General features: G+C 42.6%; 1 long non-coding RNA gene across 1 annotated transcript in view; it reads right to left on the minus strand.

Moving 5' to 3' along the window:
- LOC135100832 (uncharacterized) overlaps positions 1 to 15,000 on the minus strand; it is a 214,526-nt gene that overhangs the window by 197,956 nt on the left and 1,570 nt on the right. The gene's annotated exons all lie outside the window — the stretch shown is intronic.

The following is a 15,000-nucleotide window of genomic DNA, read 5'->3' on the forward strand; positions in this document are numbered from 1 at the left end:
TTTTCCTCTTTTATTTCAGTCTTTCTTCCTTCTTTTTCGGTTTATTTCCGGGGCTTTTTATTTTCTTTATGTCTGTTTTCTACGTTTCAATAAGACACTATTTTTTCTCTTTATTTCACTTTTTCCTTCTTTCTTTTATTTCCTGAGCTTCAAATGTAGATTTTTTTTTCCTCCTTTATTTTTTGTTTTTTCATTTACTTTCGTCTATTCCTTGCATGTCAGTTGTAAGCACGATAATTTTTCCTCACTTTTCCTTCGTCTGTTCTCTTTCACCCATCTTATTCCTTCTTTTCCTACAGTTCCTTTTTACCTTCCGTCTATTCCCTGGACGTCATATTTTTTTTTTCCTTTTTCGATTGTTTATTTTCCCTTACCCATCTTTTTTTCCCTCATTCAGTATTTTTCACTTTTCTTCCTTTTTGTTTTCTTTTATCCATCTTTGTTTCATCTTTTCCTCCATTTCTTTCATCTATTTCCGTCTATATCCTATTAGTCAGCAGTAAGCAAGATCTATTTTCTCCTTTTGTGTTCCTCTACTTTCTTTTCCCATCTTTTCCTGCATGTCAAGTGCTCCATTTCTTCTTCTTTTTTTTTTATCTCTTTCTTGTATGTCGATAGCAAACGAGAATTTCTTTTTTTTTTTTTTTTTTTTTTTTTTTTGTTTGCTTACTCGTACACCCATCTCTCCCCCTGCGTGTCAAATCCTCCTCCTTCCTCGCCCCGGTACAATCTAGCCAAGAGGAAGACGCGCGGCAGCTTCATCACGAGGAGGTATAAGAAGTTAGGTTCCTTAGGCGCCGTGACGTCACCAATACTCGCCTGACGCAACTCCTGCCACGCAACAACACGCTATCGCCCCTCAGGTGGTGGTGGTGGTGGTGGTGGTGGTGGTGGTGGTGGTGGTTTCGTGTTTCGTTTTCGTTTTGTTATTATTGCTTTTCTTTGTTCTCCTCCTCCTTCTCCTCCTCCTCTTTCTCTTTGTTTTTGTTTTTTTAGTTTTCATTGTTCTTGTTCTTCTCCCTCCTCATCCTCTTACTCCTTCTCCTTCCCCTCTTCCTCTCTTTTTCTCATTCTCCTCCGCCTCACCTTTCTCCTTATTTTCTTTCTCCTCTTCTTTTTTGTTTCCTCTCCCTCCACCTCCTCCATTTTCAAACATTTGGACGTCTTATCTCAACTAATATTAACAAACTTTAGTTAAAGCTAATGGGGTTTTCAAGGGTGTTTTTAGGTTCCTATGATAGTTTAACGAGAATTTTACACCATTACCGGAAAAAAAAGAAAAAAAAACCGCGAGTGACAACGTGGCTAATCATCTCAGTGGTCATTCAAAACAATGTGCATGAAAGACCGAAGTGCTTCAAAATACAGGCCAGAATATTCCCCCAGCAGACAAGCATCACGCACCGAAGCCTCTCTCATCCCCTCGACTTCTGATCGCCAGTAAGGATTCCTCCGCAAAAGGATCCTCTCACTCTCCCCCTAGTGCAGCTTGCGGTTAACGTATCTGCCGGACTGCAGCCAAAATTCCTATCACTTCGTATACAGTAAATGAATTCGGTAACTATGGCATTCAATTTTACTACTTGTTTTGTGTTTTCTGTCAGTTATAAGTCATAGGAGCATAAGAATATATAAGAAAATAAGGAAATAAAAAGAAATAATTACGTTAAAATAAAGACTACACACAAAAGGCTAGTTGGTCCACACAAGGCAACTTCTGAACACTTATCCAATCTCCTCTTGAAACTCTTTAACGGCTGTGCACTTAATACGTTCTTGCCAAGTTCGTTCCACTCAGTTGCAACTCAATCTGTTAATTTATTTTTTTGCCCGTCTCATCCCTGTTTTACTGTGTCTAATTTATAGCTACTTGTAAGCATTTTAAATTGTTCAATGACTAAAAGAGCCTGATTTATATCTCCTTTACGGACTCCATTGTGATCCATTTAAATACTTCTATAATTACGGATGGAACGCCGATGATCTCTTTATGAAATTTAACAATTAGCAGATCAGAGGACTTGAAATAGAGAGAGAGAGAGAGAGAGAGAGAGAGAGAGAGAGAGAGAGAGAGAGAGAGAGAGAGAGAGAGAGAGAGAGAGAGAGAGAGAGAGAGAGAGAGAGAGAGAGAGAGAGCGCGCTGATTAATGAGTGTGAGTGAGGCAGGTTATTCACATACTGTATTTCCTTCCTGCGTCAGGTTCTCTCCCTTTGTTTCATCTCCAGTGGTTGTACCGGTAGTGAAGTGAATGTCAATAAAGATTTTCAAAAGATGCGTTCCATAAAATTTTGTTCTATTATTTTCTGTTTTACTTTACTTTGCTTTATTTAAAACCTGATTATACCTTATTCTATATTTCATTCATCGGCATATGTCATATTAACTTTCTTTATGTCTTCAGACACGCAAACTTTCCTCTTCATTCTATTAAACCAGCTGTAATCTTTTTTTTCTATAAGGTTTTTTGTAGCTCTTAACCAGCCGCCTTTACACACAAAAGAAAAGAAAAAGAAAACACTTACGTCTCTATGCTACTTCCTCTTTGTTATTCCAACCCACAAGCTTCTGAGAAAAACACAAAACACTACTTTCTTATGTCTACAATAATAATACACAAGCTTCTCAAAATACCTCACAGCTCTATGAGCCCGTTTACTTTTCCTTATGTCCTCTGAACCCTGAAACTCTCGGGGCTATTTCCGCTTCCCTTTGAGTTGAGCTGTCTCAAGAGAGGTGTATCGATACCTCGGAACTAAACTGGCATTCATTTTGATAATATTTTCGTTTTTTTTTTTTCTGAGAGATGCAAATTAGCAAGGTTATACTTTTTATATTTGATTTACTTTTCATTTTATTTTATTTTTTTCACCTGTCTCCGGACACTCAACAGCAAATCACTGTTTTGTTTTTTTCTTTTTAATCTTTCACTCTCCTCAACACACTTAAAAGCAAATCATTTTACTTTATTTTACCTTATTCACTTACTTATCTTTATTTTTCTATCTCCCACCGATCACCACACACAGAAACACTAACCCCTCACATACAAAGACCTTAGAGAACTCGCATATTAGCCATAGATCACCCTATCTAAAACCCTATCCTTCATAACCCTTCAGTGACTCAAACCCCCTTCACCACATCACCAGTGCATTCATACCCTCACGCATCACCTCGACACCGCCACACCACCTCCGACACAGCAGCCACGCCATTCCCTCCCTTTCACTAACACTCACCGATCCTCTTCCCCTTCCTATTGGCCGTTTTCTGTCAGTTTCTTAGGGGGAGTCTCTGCAGGGAATTAAGTTTTCATCCGTACAAAAAGGGAAAGGCTATTGAAGTCTTTGAATTTAATCTGACTGAGTTATTTTTTTTTCACTTCTATGTAACTTCTGTATTCTTGTATGGGAGAGAGAGAGAGAGAGAGAGAGAGAGAGAGAGAGAGAGAGAGAGAGAGAGAGAGAGAGAGAGAGAGAGAGAGAGAGAGAGAGAGAGAGAGAGAGAGAGAGAGAGAGAGAGAGAGAGAGAGAGAGAGAGAGAGAGAGAGTCGTCTATACAGAGAACTAGACAAACAGACAAAGAGACTGACTGAAAGACAAGTAAGCAGAGACATAAACAGAGAGAACGAAAAGAAAGAAAGAAAGAAAAAAAGAAAACACACACACACACACACACACACACACACACACACACACACACACACACACACACACACACACACACACACACACACACACACACACACACACACAAAGCACACAGACAGACAGACACACACAGACAAATAAAGGCAGTTACAGAGAGACTCAAGAGATAAATAGATAGCGTTGAGAGAAGAATAGACAGATAATTACCTTCCCCACCCAGAATCAAACCTCCACTAATATGGTTTGGCGATCTTAAGTGAGGCAGGAGGGGGAGAGGGAAGGGGGACAGGGAAGAGCGGGAAGAGAAGGGACGTTAAAGGAATTAGTTACAGGAGAGGGAGGGAAGGGAAGGAAAGGTAAGGTGAGTCTTCTAGAAATAGGAAGGGAGGTGACGATGGAAAGAAAGACTTAGAGGGAAAGGGGAAAGGTGATGATGGAAAGTGAAGGGAGGAAAAGCAAGGACAAGTGAAGGAGATGGCAGAAGTGAAGGAAAAGTAAGAAATGATGATGAGAGGGGGAGTAAGAATGGTGATGATGGGAAGTGAAAGGAGAGTAAGAAATTAGGCAATGGTAGAACTAAAAGAAGAGAAAAAGAAGAAGTAGATGGAAGATGATGGAAAACAAAGGGAGTTAGGAAGACGATGGAAACTAAAGAGAACTAAGAAAGAAGGTGGTGACGGAAACAGACATAGTAAGAAAGGTGATGATAATAACTGAAGGAACGGTAAGGAAAACGGTGATGGAAAGAGGAGGAAAGGAGGAGGTGGTGATGAGGGATGAAGTGAGAGAGTAAGGGTGATGACAGAAACCGGAGGAGTAAGGCGGGGGGCGATGAAAGGGACATGAAAGACGAGCAAGGGTGAAGAGGGGAAGGCAAGAAAGCAGTTGATAATCGAAAATGCATGGATAGAAGGGGAGGTTAAGGGAGAAGGTGAATGCAGGAACTGAAACAAAGGCCAAAAGAGATTAGAGAAGGAGGTGAATTCATGTACGAAACGAGTGAACTTTGTACTTTATTCTCTAAGTTCAAGGGCATCCGGAAGATCTTGTTTATCTGTGCAACTTAGTAGTTGATGCTTCAAAGTTAAAGCTTTTTACACGACCCAGCTTTCGTTATTTGGTAAAGTTAGACAGAAAAGAAAAAAGAGAGTGAGACAAATGAGAGAGGAAGAGGTAAGGAAACTCAGAGTAATGGAAAAAGCAAGGAAATATTTACCTCTCTTACTTTTAGCCTTAATTTTCCACTACATTTCTCTCTCATTTAATTTAGTTCACTAGACCTTACTATCTTTTTTTTTTCTTTTATCTTTCACAAATTTTTACACTTGAAGTCGGTCGGATAAGGGTACAAAAAATCTGGAAAAAAATAAATAAATAAACAAAACCCACTACCTTCCTACTCCCGAAAAATATTGAAAAAAGTTAACCAAAGAAGAGAGTCTAAATTAAAGACCAATTACGTGCCAGACATGTAAAGCTTATTGTTTTCATAGTATTTCATATATAAAGTATCTACCCACACCAATAGTCACTCATAGGTCAGTGTGGAGGAACAGGAGAAGCCACAGTCACGACCCGAAGGAGCCAAAGGGAGACACCATCCTGCCGAACTAGGTCAATACATCCTGGGGTCACGAACTCACGAACCAGACATAACCAGGTCACGTCAGATTTAGTAAGGAGGTTATGTGGGAAAGTAGGTCAGCCCGGAGTCACGTCGCGGGGAGCAGGTCAGGTAGGATGAAGCGAGGTCAGGTCAGGTCGGGTTTGGGAGGAGGTCAAGGTCACGCCGCTGACTGACTTGCGTGGCGCTACAGCAAAATGTCAGACATGAAGATCGATACATTCTTCTGGAGTCCGGATATGCCCTCCTCTTCCTCCTCCTCCTCCTCCTCTTCCTCTTTCCATCTCTTTCCTCCAGCTCCTATTTCTCCCCAGTGGTGTCTCTCCCTCTGTCTTCATCCCACTCCATCTTATCTCCCCTCCACTCTCTCATCTCTATTCTGCTTCCTTATCTTCCTCCTCATTCCTACTTCCCTCTTCTTCCTCCTCCTCCTCCTCCTCCTCCTCCTCCTCCTCCTCTTCATCATTTTCATTTATATTCATACTCTTCCTCCTTATTCCCTCAGTCTCTTCTCTCTCTCATTTAATTTTCCATATTCCCTTCCTTCCGTTTCATTCTTCCTTTCTACCTTACCTCCTTACATATACGTACTCTCTCTCTCTCTCTCTCTCTCTCTCTCTCTCTCTCTCTCTCTCTCTCTCTCTCTCTCTCTCTCTCTCTCTCTCTCTCTCTCTCTCTCTCTCTCTCTCTCTCTCTCTCTCTCTCTCTCTCTCTCTCTCTCTTCTCCAATCTCAATTTCAACACCCTTCCTGATGTCCTTTCTCCACCTTCTCCACCACCACCTCCTCCTCCTCCTTCAGGCTGTCATTCCCTCCAGCAAAGACAGGGGGACGAGGCCATCAGACGGTAAAGGAGAAAGAAATCTGATTACCCCTCACATCTTGCACGCTGCCGCATAATTCCCACCCCACGCCAGCCAGCACGAGAGGCGATTCACGCAGGGGGAAGACGAACTGAGCACCACTGGCACACTAACACCGTCAAGGAAATACGAAAGCAAAGGGAAAGTGATGGAAGGATTGTAGGGAAGCAAAGGAAGGGAAGGTGATGAAAGGACTGCCACGCAAACATCAGGGAAATGGGAAAGCAAAGGTGATGGATGGTGATGGGAAATTATTTGTGGAGGAAGTGCTGTGTTTTTTTTTTTGGGTGTTCTGAGCACTGTGTATTGGTGGTATAAGAGGTGTTTAATAGTTTAGTATGTGAGAGGTGGGGTTAGATTAATGGCTTGTGTGTGTGTGTGTGTGTGTGTGTGTGTGTGTGTGTGTGTGTGTGTGTGTGTGTGTGTGTGTGTGTGTGTGTGTGTGTGTGTGTGTGTGTGTGTGTGTGTGTGTGTGTGTGTGTGTGTGTGTGTGTGTGTGTGTGGTTCTCTTGGGTAACATGATTGCATATTAAGTACACCTTCACTGCCACACGCAATCACACACACACACACACACACACACACACACACACACACACACACACACACACACACACACACGATAATCAATCAATTGTGGTGAAGATATTGTGATGTAATGTGAGTTGATTCTCTCTCTCTCTCTCTCTCTCTCTCTCTCTCTCTCTCTCTCTCTCTCTCTCTCTCTCTCTCTCTCTCTCTCTCTCTCTCTCTCTCTCTCTCTCTCTGTCACTCGATATTCCTCACAATGGTAACGTTTCTCATCAAAACTCTCTCTCTCTCTCTCTCTCTCTCTCTCTCTCTCTCTCTCTCTCTCTCTCTCTCTCTCTCTCTCTCTCTCTCTCTCTCTCTCTCTCTCTCTCTCTCTCACACACACTTACACACACACACACACACACACATTTCGACAACTACCACAACATTTCTCGTACAAGACCCTGCTAATATGAGGCTAATTTCGGCGGATTCACCGCGCCCTTGGAATTTCTGTTCCTGTTTGACCCGGAAACTGAACGCGGTGTATCTCTCCTTCCATCCATCCATTTATCCATTTTAATTATTTCTTTTCTTTTTAAAATTGAATTGCATCTTGTTTTTGTTTGCTTAACCTTTTAATGTTACTGGTATTCTTATGCAATTTTATATTTCAGCGCCATATGACCACGCAAGAATATATTTCAATAACCTCAGTTCATTTCCATTACTCTCCATTACCGTTACCTTCCTTCAAGCACTAAGTACATCCAAAACAGAGAAAAAATACTGCTTCTGTCTCCCAACATCCAAACAGACACATACTCAAATACATAGACTGACAAGGAAACACAGCCGCCTCCACAAGCACTTAGGTTTCAAGTTGTCATTTCATACTGCAGGAGTGGTCAGAGGGTAGGATGAATGTTGAAAGGTTCTGGAAGGTTAAAGGACTGCAGGTGAAGGGCGAGCATGAATAAAAATATGTTTCTAGCTTCCATGTCACTGCAGGATTGCCGGCTGCTGTGTGGGATGGACGGGGAAAGGTCTAGGATGGCTTTAAGATTTGCAGGTTTATGGAGGCTCAAGGACTAACGATTTAGGATCCTAGTTTTAAGGTCGGCTGGTTTAGAAGAGTTATAGGATTGGAGATTTAGGAGGCTTTCAAGACTGCAGGTGAAGGCTAAACACGAGGAAAATGGTGCCCAGATCTCAAGTTACTCCAGAAAGAGCAGCTTAAGTGTAAGATGGATGGGGGAAGGTTTGGGAAGGTTTAGGGAGGTTTTAAAGATTGTATGTAGGTGAGGACAAAAAAAAAAAAGTAAACAAAAACAAGTTCCTTAACATCATTTTACTGCATACATAAAAAAATAGATATATATAAATAGATAAATAGATAAAAAGTCCTACGCTTCATTTCAATGCACTAAGAAATTCTAGTATGTAGAAAGAATAGAGGAAGGCTTAAGGTTGAAGTACCAAAGGATTAAGGAGGTTTTAAAGACTGAAAAATAACAAGGACCGAAAAACATGAATGTCCCCAAGCGCCACGGTACAGCAGGAGGCGCGGCTGGTGCACAGGGCGAGTGAAGGACGGTTCAGGAGGGTTGAGGAAGGTTCAACAGAGTAAGTGAGGGTCAAGGAAAAAGAAAAAGAAAAGAAAAAAAGGTCCCAAGGGAGATGTTGCGGATAATTACAAAAAATTAGAAGACTTCACGTTTCTGAGAAGGCTGTGTGGGGGAAACCTATAATCATGAGAATCGACTGGCTACCAAAGTTCGTCTGCCCCCCTCCTCCTCTCTCTCTCTCTCTCTCTCTCTCTCTCTCTCTCTCTCTCTCTCTCTCTCTCTCTCTCTCTCTCTCTCTCTCTGCTAGATGAGGTCATGGTTAAGGTCAAGATCAAGGTCATTTTTCCCGCACACTCATTTACGTCTCCGGAACAGCGGTCATAAAGGAGTGCTTGAGGGAGCGCCTGGCTGTATCGCCTGGCTGGGTTTTATTCCATTAAGTCCTGGCCGCTTGTGTGAGGGAAGGGAGGCAACTCGGCCATCTCTGTTTGCCAAGACGGAGCAGACGAGGAGAGGAGCCGCCCAGCAAACCAAGGACAAAAAACAAGGGAAAAAGCTTGATGACTCCCGCTTGATGACTGCTTCCCCACAAAGAGACGGACTAGAGCTCTGATTCAGCGTCCAATTAAGTTCCTGAGATTCCTTGAGAGACTTTGGAGAGACTGACAACACAGGAAGATCGACTGACGCTGACTGATGCTACAGTAAACCAGGGAGGGACTGTATAAGGAAGCAGACATGGAGGAAGGACACAGCAGCAGCAGACCTGTTTGCCCATATGAGACTGTTTGTGATAAGGTAAGCTATCTGACCTAAAGCCCTAATTAATTCAGTGTGCTTATGATAACTGATCTTTAATTGAAGGCCACATTGTGAAGAGAGAGAGAGAGAGAGAGAGAGAGAGAGAGAGAGAGAGAGAGAGAGAGAGAGAGAGAGAGAGAGAGAGAGAGAGAGAGAGAGAGAGTACACGCTGTACTGTACACCGGTGACAGAGCCATCACTACCTATAAAATCAATAACTTCCCAACAGTTCTAACGCGAGAGAGAAAGAGAGGAACAAGGAGAGCAGGAAGTGGGGGAGAGAGAGAGAGAGAGAGAGAGAGAGAGAGAGAGAGAGAGAGAGAGAGAGAGAGAGAGAGAGAGAGAGAGAGAGAGAGAGAGAGAGAGAGGGGGGAGATAGGAGGTGGCGAATGTGAATAATAAAGTAGAGAGGAAGGGAAAGGAGAGAAAAGGGGGGGTAGCAGCACTGAGAGGGAGGGACACAGAGGAAGAGTGGGAAGAGACGAGAGGATGGCGGGAATCAAAGAATCAAATGTGTATGTACGTATGTATGTATGCATATATGAAGACCTTATAAATGCAGGTATGGTTACAAACGCGTATATACGAGAGAGAGAGAGAGAGAGAGAGAGAGAGAGAGAGAGAGAGAGAGAGAGAGAGAGAGAGAGAGAGAGAGAGAGAGAGAGAGAGAGAGAGAGAGAGAGAGAGAGAGAGAGAGAGAGAGAGAGAGAGAGAGAAGCCAAACACGTAATTATCATTATAACGAGAAAGACATTTTCACACCGGAACTCACAAAATTATACCCTCTGGATGAGACAAAAGTAATATGCATGCAGTACACATTATGCTACCACTGCCTGACACAGGAAGCAGGGAGGGAGAGAAGGCTGTATGCATGAACGGATAGATACACAAAACCAAGAAGAGATAGATATACAAAGAGAAAGAGAAAGAAACACAGAGTCAGTCAGATATACACACATTTATTCGAATAGTTGGAATGTACGACAGACAAGCTGACAGAAAGACAAAGAAATGCGCAGACTGATCAATAGTTATCTATACACACACACACACACACACACACACACACACACACACACACACACACACACACACACGAATGAATATGTAAACTCTTATGCAAACACAGACAGACAGATAAAATAAGGATAAACTGATTAACAAGCATATATTTGGCTCGTAAGTCAGCTTACACGCAAAAAGAAAAAAAGGGTAAACAAATAAATAATGTAAAATACAGAAATAAAACAAAAAGCATAACGTGTAACATAGGAGAAAAAATCTGGACTTCTAGTGGATAATTGGACTTTGTTTGGACAAGTTTCCGTGTGTGTGTGTGTGTGTGTGTGTGTGTGTGTGTGTGTGTGTGTGTGTGTGTGTGTGTGTGTGTGTGTGTGTGTGTGTGTGTGTGTGTGTGTTTGTTTGTTTGTTTGTTTATTTTGTTTGTTTGTTTGTTTGTGTGTGAATAAACACTATTTTGTGACTACATAACTACTTTCATTTAGTTGTATCGGTAGTAGTAGTAGTAGTAGTAGTAGTAGTAGTAGTAGTAGTAGTAGTAGTAGTAGTAGTAGTAAGACCATTAGCAGTAGAAAGAAATACGAGTAACTAAATAACAAATAAAATTATAACATCATTAACAACATCGACGATGATGATGATGATGATGATGATGATGATGATGATGATGATGATGATGATGATGAAGACGACGACGATGATGATGATGATGATGACGATGATGATGATGATGATGATGATGATGATAATGATGATGGTGATGTTGATAAAAAATATGAAAATAATAATAATAATAATAATAATAATAATAATAATAATAATAATAATGATAATAATAATAACAATAATAATAATAATAATAATATGAGCAACAACAATAATAACAACACCAACTAAAGATCACAACACCAACACTAACAATAACACCAGCACTTCCACGGCTATTGTACATCCATTACAGGGAAAACATGAACCATTTAACGGGAACATGAATACTTTTCAAACGTATAATCACTTTTCCTTTCATCATTCTTCCTTCCTCCTTCCATCATCACTCTTTCTCCATCCCTCATCTTCTTCCTCTTTTCTCCACTTCTTACTCCTCTCTTTTCCGTTATCATAGTATGGAAAAGTTAATCTCTCTCTCTCTCTCTCTCTCTCTCTCTCTCTCTCTCTCTCTCTCTCTCTCTCTCTCTCTCTCTCTCTCTCTCTGACTAGTGCCTCGTTACCTCTCAAAGCTCGTGAATAACAATGAAGGAAAAACACAGTAATTGAAGAGGCATAGTTCCCCAGCCATGCGCCGCAAAGGACAGAGAGAGAGAGAGAGAGAGAGAGAGAGAGAGAGAGAGAGAGAGAGAGAGAGAGAGAGAGAGAGAGAGAGAGAGAGAGAGAGAGAGAGAGAGAGAGAGAGAGAGATGTGGTGGTGGTGGTGGTGGTGGTGGTGGTGGTGGTGGTGGTTGTTGTTGTTGCTGCTGTTGTTGTAGTCGTTATTAATAGTTATTCATATTATTGTTCTAACAAAAACCAGTAACAACAACAACAACAACAACAACAACAACAACAACAACAACCAACACAACCACCTTTACCATCACCACCCGGTAACAAAACTGCCCGCCCGGCCCTCCCTCTCCCTTACACACACACACACCTAAACTACACTCTTATCTCCCTTTTACCTTTACTCACACACACACACACACACACACACACACACACACACACACACACACACACACACACACACACACACCAAAAACCCCACTCATTCCCAGCAGCACATTCAGTTAATCCACAACCATAAAATCCTTAGCCTTAAACCTACTGAACAGACAGGAAAGTACCCACAAACACCCACACAAAACCTTCAAGCATTAATCCATCCAGTATTCTCGTTTCATTTCATTACCTTTGTCAGTCAAGAAAGTCAATGTTTCGATATACAAAGGTTACAGCATTTGAGATAAAAAATACCAGCACATTCACACACAGCTCAGAAATACTAATCCATTTGATATCCCCTTGGCCTGTTTCTAAACATATGTCAGTCAGGGAAGTCAATGTTTCGATATACAAAGGGTGGCAGCAGTCAATCCGTCCCTCTGCCTGCCTGCCTGCCTGGGCCGCCTGTTCATTTAATGTTTATTCTCCCAGCGCCTCGACTCGTCCATGAGGCTGCCACCCTCCCGGCCAGCGCCACTCTGAGTGAATGGAGCAAGCCGCCAACATTCCCACACTCACTCACGCACCCTTACACATACAGAATTTCGCTCGCACATCTCCCAGGAATCCACACACACACACACACACACACACACACACACACACACACACACACACACACACACACACACACACACACACACACACACACACATATATTTGTCAAGGAATTTACTTTTTTTCATGTTTTTACTATTTTTTTCTACTTCCTTTTTTTCTCCTCCTCGTGATCGTTCCTTGACATCGTAATTAACAAAGGGGTTCGATTTGAGAATGGCTGTGATTGGCGGACGAGGTCGGCTTAATAGAGTTAGAACCAATCAAAAACGAGTCTGCCCCCCACTCCCCTTCTATCCCTACTCCTCTCTCCTCTCTCGCTGTCACTCCTTTCTCTTCTTCTTCCCCCTCCTTCCTTCAGTCACTCCTCGCTCCAACCTCCTCTGCGTGTTTCATGCCTACATCGTTTTCCTTCTCTTCTTTTTATCTTTCTTACTGTTTTGTTTCCTCTTCTCTCTCTTCATACTCCTCCTCCTCCTCCACATTTTCTTTCTCACTTCTATTTTAATCCTTCATCTCTCTTCTTTCCTACAATTCTTCCCTCCCACTATCTCTCTCTCTCTCTCTCTCTCTCTCTCTCTCTCTCTCTCTCTCTCTCTCTCTCTCTCTTGGACAACTACCTCATTAGACCTCTCCTGCTCCATGAATAAGAATGAACGCGGTGAATGAATGAGTGAGTGACTGAGTGAATGAATGTCAAAAATACATGAATTTTTGTCTACGAGTAAAAGAAAAAATAAATATACTGAAAAGTATTCAATGCCTCTTGACGAGACACGAATACACGGAAAATAATTCTCTCTCTCTCTCTCTCTCTCTCTCTCTCTCTCTCTCTCTCTCTCTCTCTCTCTCTCTCTCTCTCTCTCTCTCTCTCTCTCTCTCTCTCTTGTCCGAAAAGCCAAGGTCGCTTCGCCCTTAAGTTCAAGGTCAACCGGTAGTAAATCACGCGCACACACACACACACACACACACACACACAGTAGTAAGTCCGTATGTTTTTTTTTTTTTTTCCTCACTTCACCTGATCTCAGTCCCCAGTCCTCCTGCTCCTTCTTCTTCTTCTTCTTCTTATTCTTCTCCTTCTCCTCCTCCTCTTCCTCCTCCTCCTCTGCAGCTCCCGGGAACCATTACTTGCTTGCGCGCTTCCTTTACTTTCCCAAGCATGCGGCAAAGCACAACACACACACACACACACACACACACACACACACACACCACACACACACACACCACACACACACACTCTTACCTCAGCTTTTTTAACCAGATTCACACCTGGACTCACACTTAAGACTCATACCTGACACCCACATCTCAGACTTACACTTTAACTTATACCTGAAAACCATACGTGTGACTTATCTGGGACTCTACCTGATACTTACACTTGGGAGTCACACTTGATACACCTGGAAATCACGCTTGGGAACTCACCACTGACACTCATAACTGGGACTCATGCTCTGACTCGTAATAGGAAACAACACCTGTGCCTCGTTTCAGTGTCTACCTGTGTGTTTATGAAGGTGTAGTAGTAACATGGACACTCCAGTACTACCACTCCACCATTAACGTTCTTTCCTTTCTTTTATCTACGTTTATATTTTTTTTTCTTTTTTGTTTTTTTTTGAGGAATCTCGTGTCATTGATTATTAATTTCTAAGGTGCTGACAAATCCACTCACTTCCCCTCTGCTCCCTGCCGCCCCTCCCCCCCACAGCCATCCACCCCGTCCCTGCCCTGCTGCTACGAGTGGCGACTTGATTCCCCTATTGAAAAACGTGAATGGAGCGAGTGTTTCTATCACGCTAGACGCGAGCGTTGACTATATTTATTTATTCATCCATCCATCTCTCATTGGAAACGTAAATACATCGAGTGCTCCTCTAAAGTCTCCTCACACTTTTTAATACGATAGTGGAGTGTAAACTGACCGACTGACAGATACATAGACAGATAGATGGAATGGTTGACAGGTGCATGAATATGGATATGCAGGTTGTGGGAAAAGTACCGCACAGTACATATCGAGTGATACATAGACAGGTAAGTGGAGTGATTGGCAGACACATAGATATGATAAATATGGATATACAGGTTGTGGGAGCTGTGCCGAACAGTAGGCTATACAATGAATTGCGCAGAAATATGACACAAACAGGTGCACCCATGTATATCCTAAGCCAATAAAGCAATTATGATATTAGACGCGATACGATTAGTTACGATTACTTACAATACAATATATGATAAACATTACATATTTAACCGAAATCCATTATGGTCAGATTGAAGCGCATATCTCCCACACACACACACACACACACACACACACACACACACACACACACAAAGGGCCGCAGGCAGGTATGCATGGGCAGTACTGCGCCTTTAACCCGATTCTCTACTGTGAGCGAGATGTAAATATTATCATCTTGAAGGTGTCACGTGGCGGCCACAGGGTGTGCTGGGGGCGAGGTAGAGGCGGCCAGGGTGAGCAGGTACCGAACCCCGCGTGCCTGGCAAGATTGGGACATCACCCACGTGGACAACAACGTTTACAATCACCAGAGAACCGCTGGGAAACAAACCCTCACAAAGGCTGCTTTTACCGACCTGCCCGCTTCCAGGCCGCGGCCCCAGCCAGTGCAGGGCGGCACGACGACCCCCAGCCACCC

This window comes from Scylla paramamosain, chromosome 5 (assembly GCF_035594125.1).
Source record: "Scylla paramamosain isolate STU-SP2022 chromosome 5, ASM3559412v1, whole genome shotgun sequence".
NCBI lineage: Eukaryota > Metazoa > Arthropoda > Malacostraca > Decapoda > Portunidae > Scylla > Scylla paramamosain.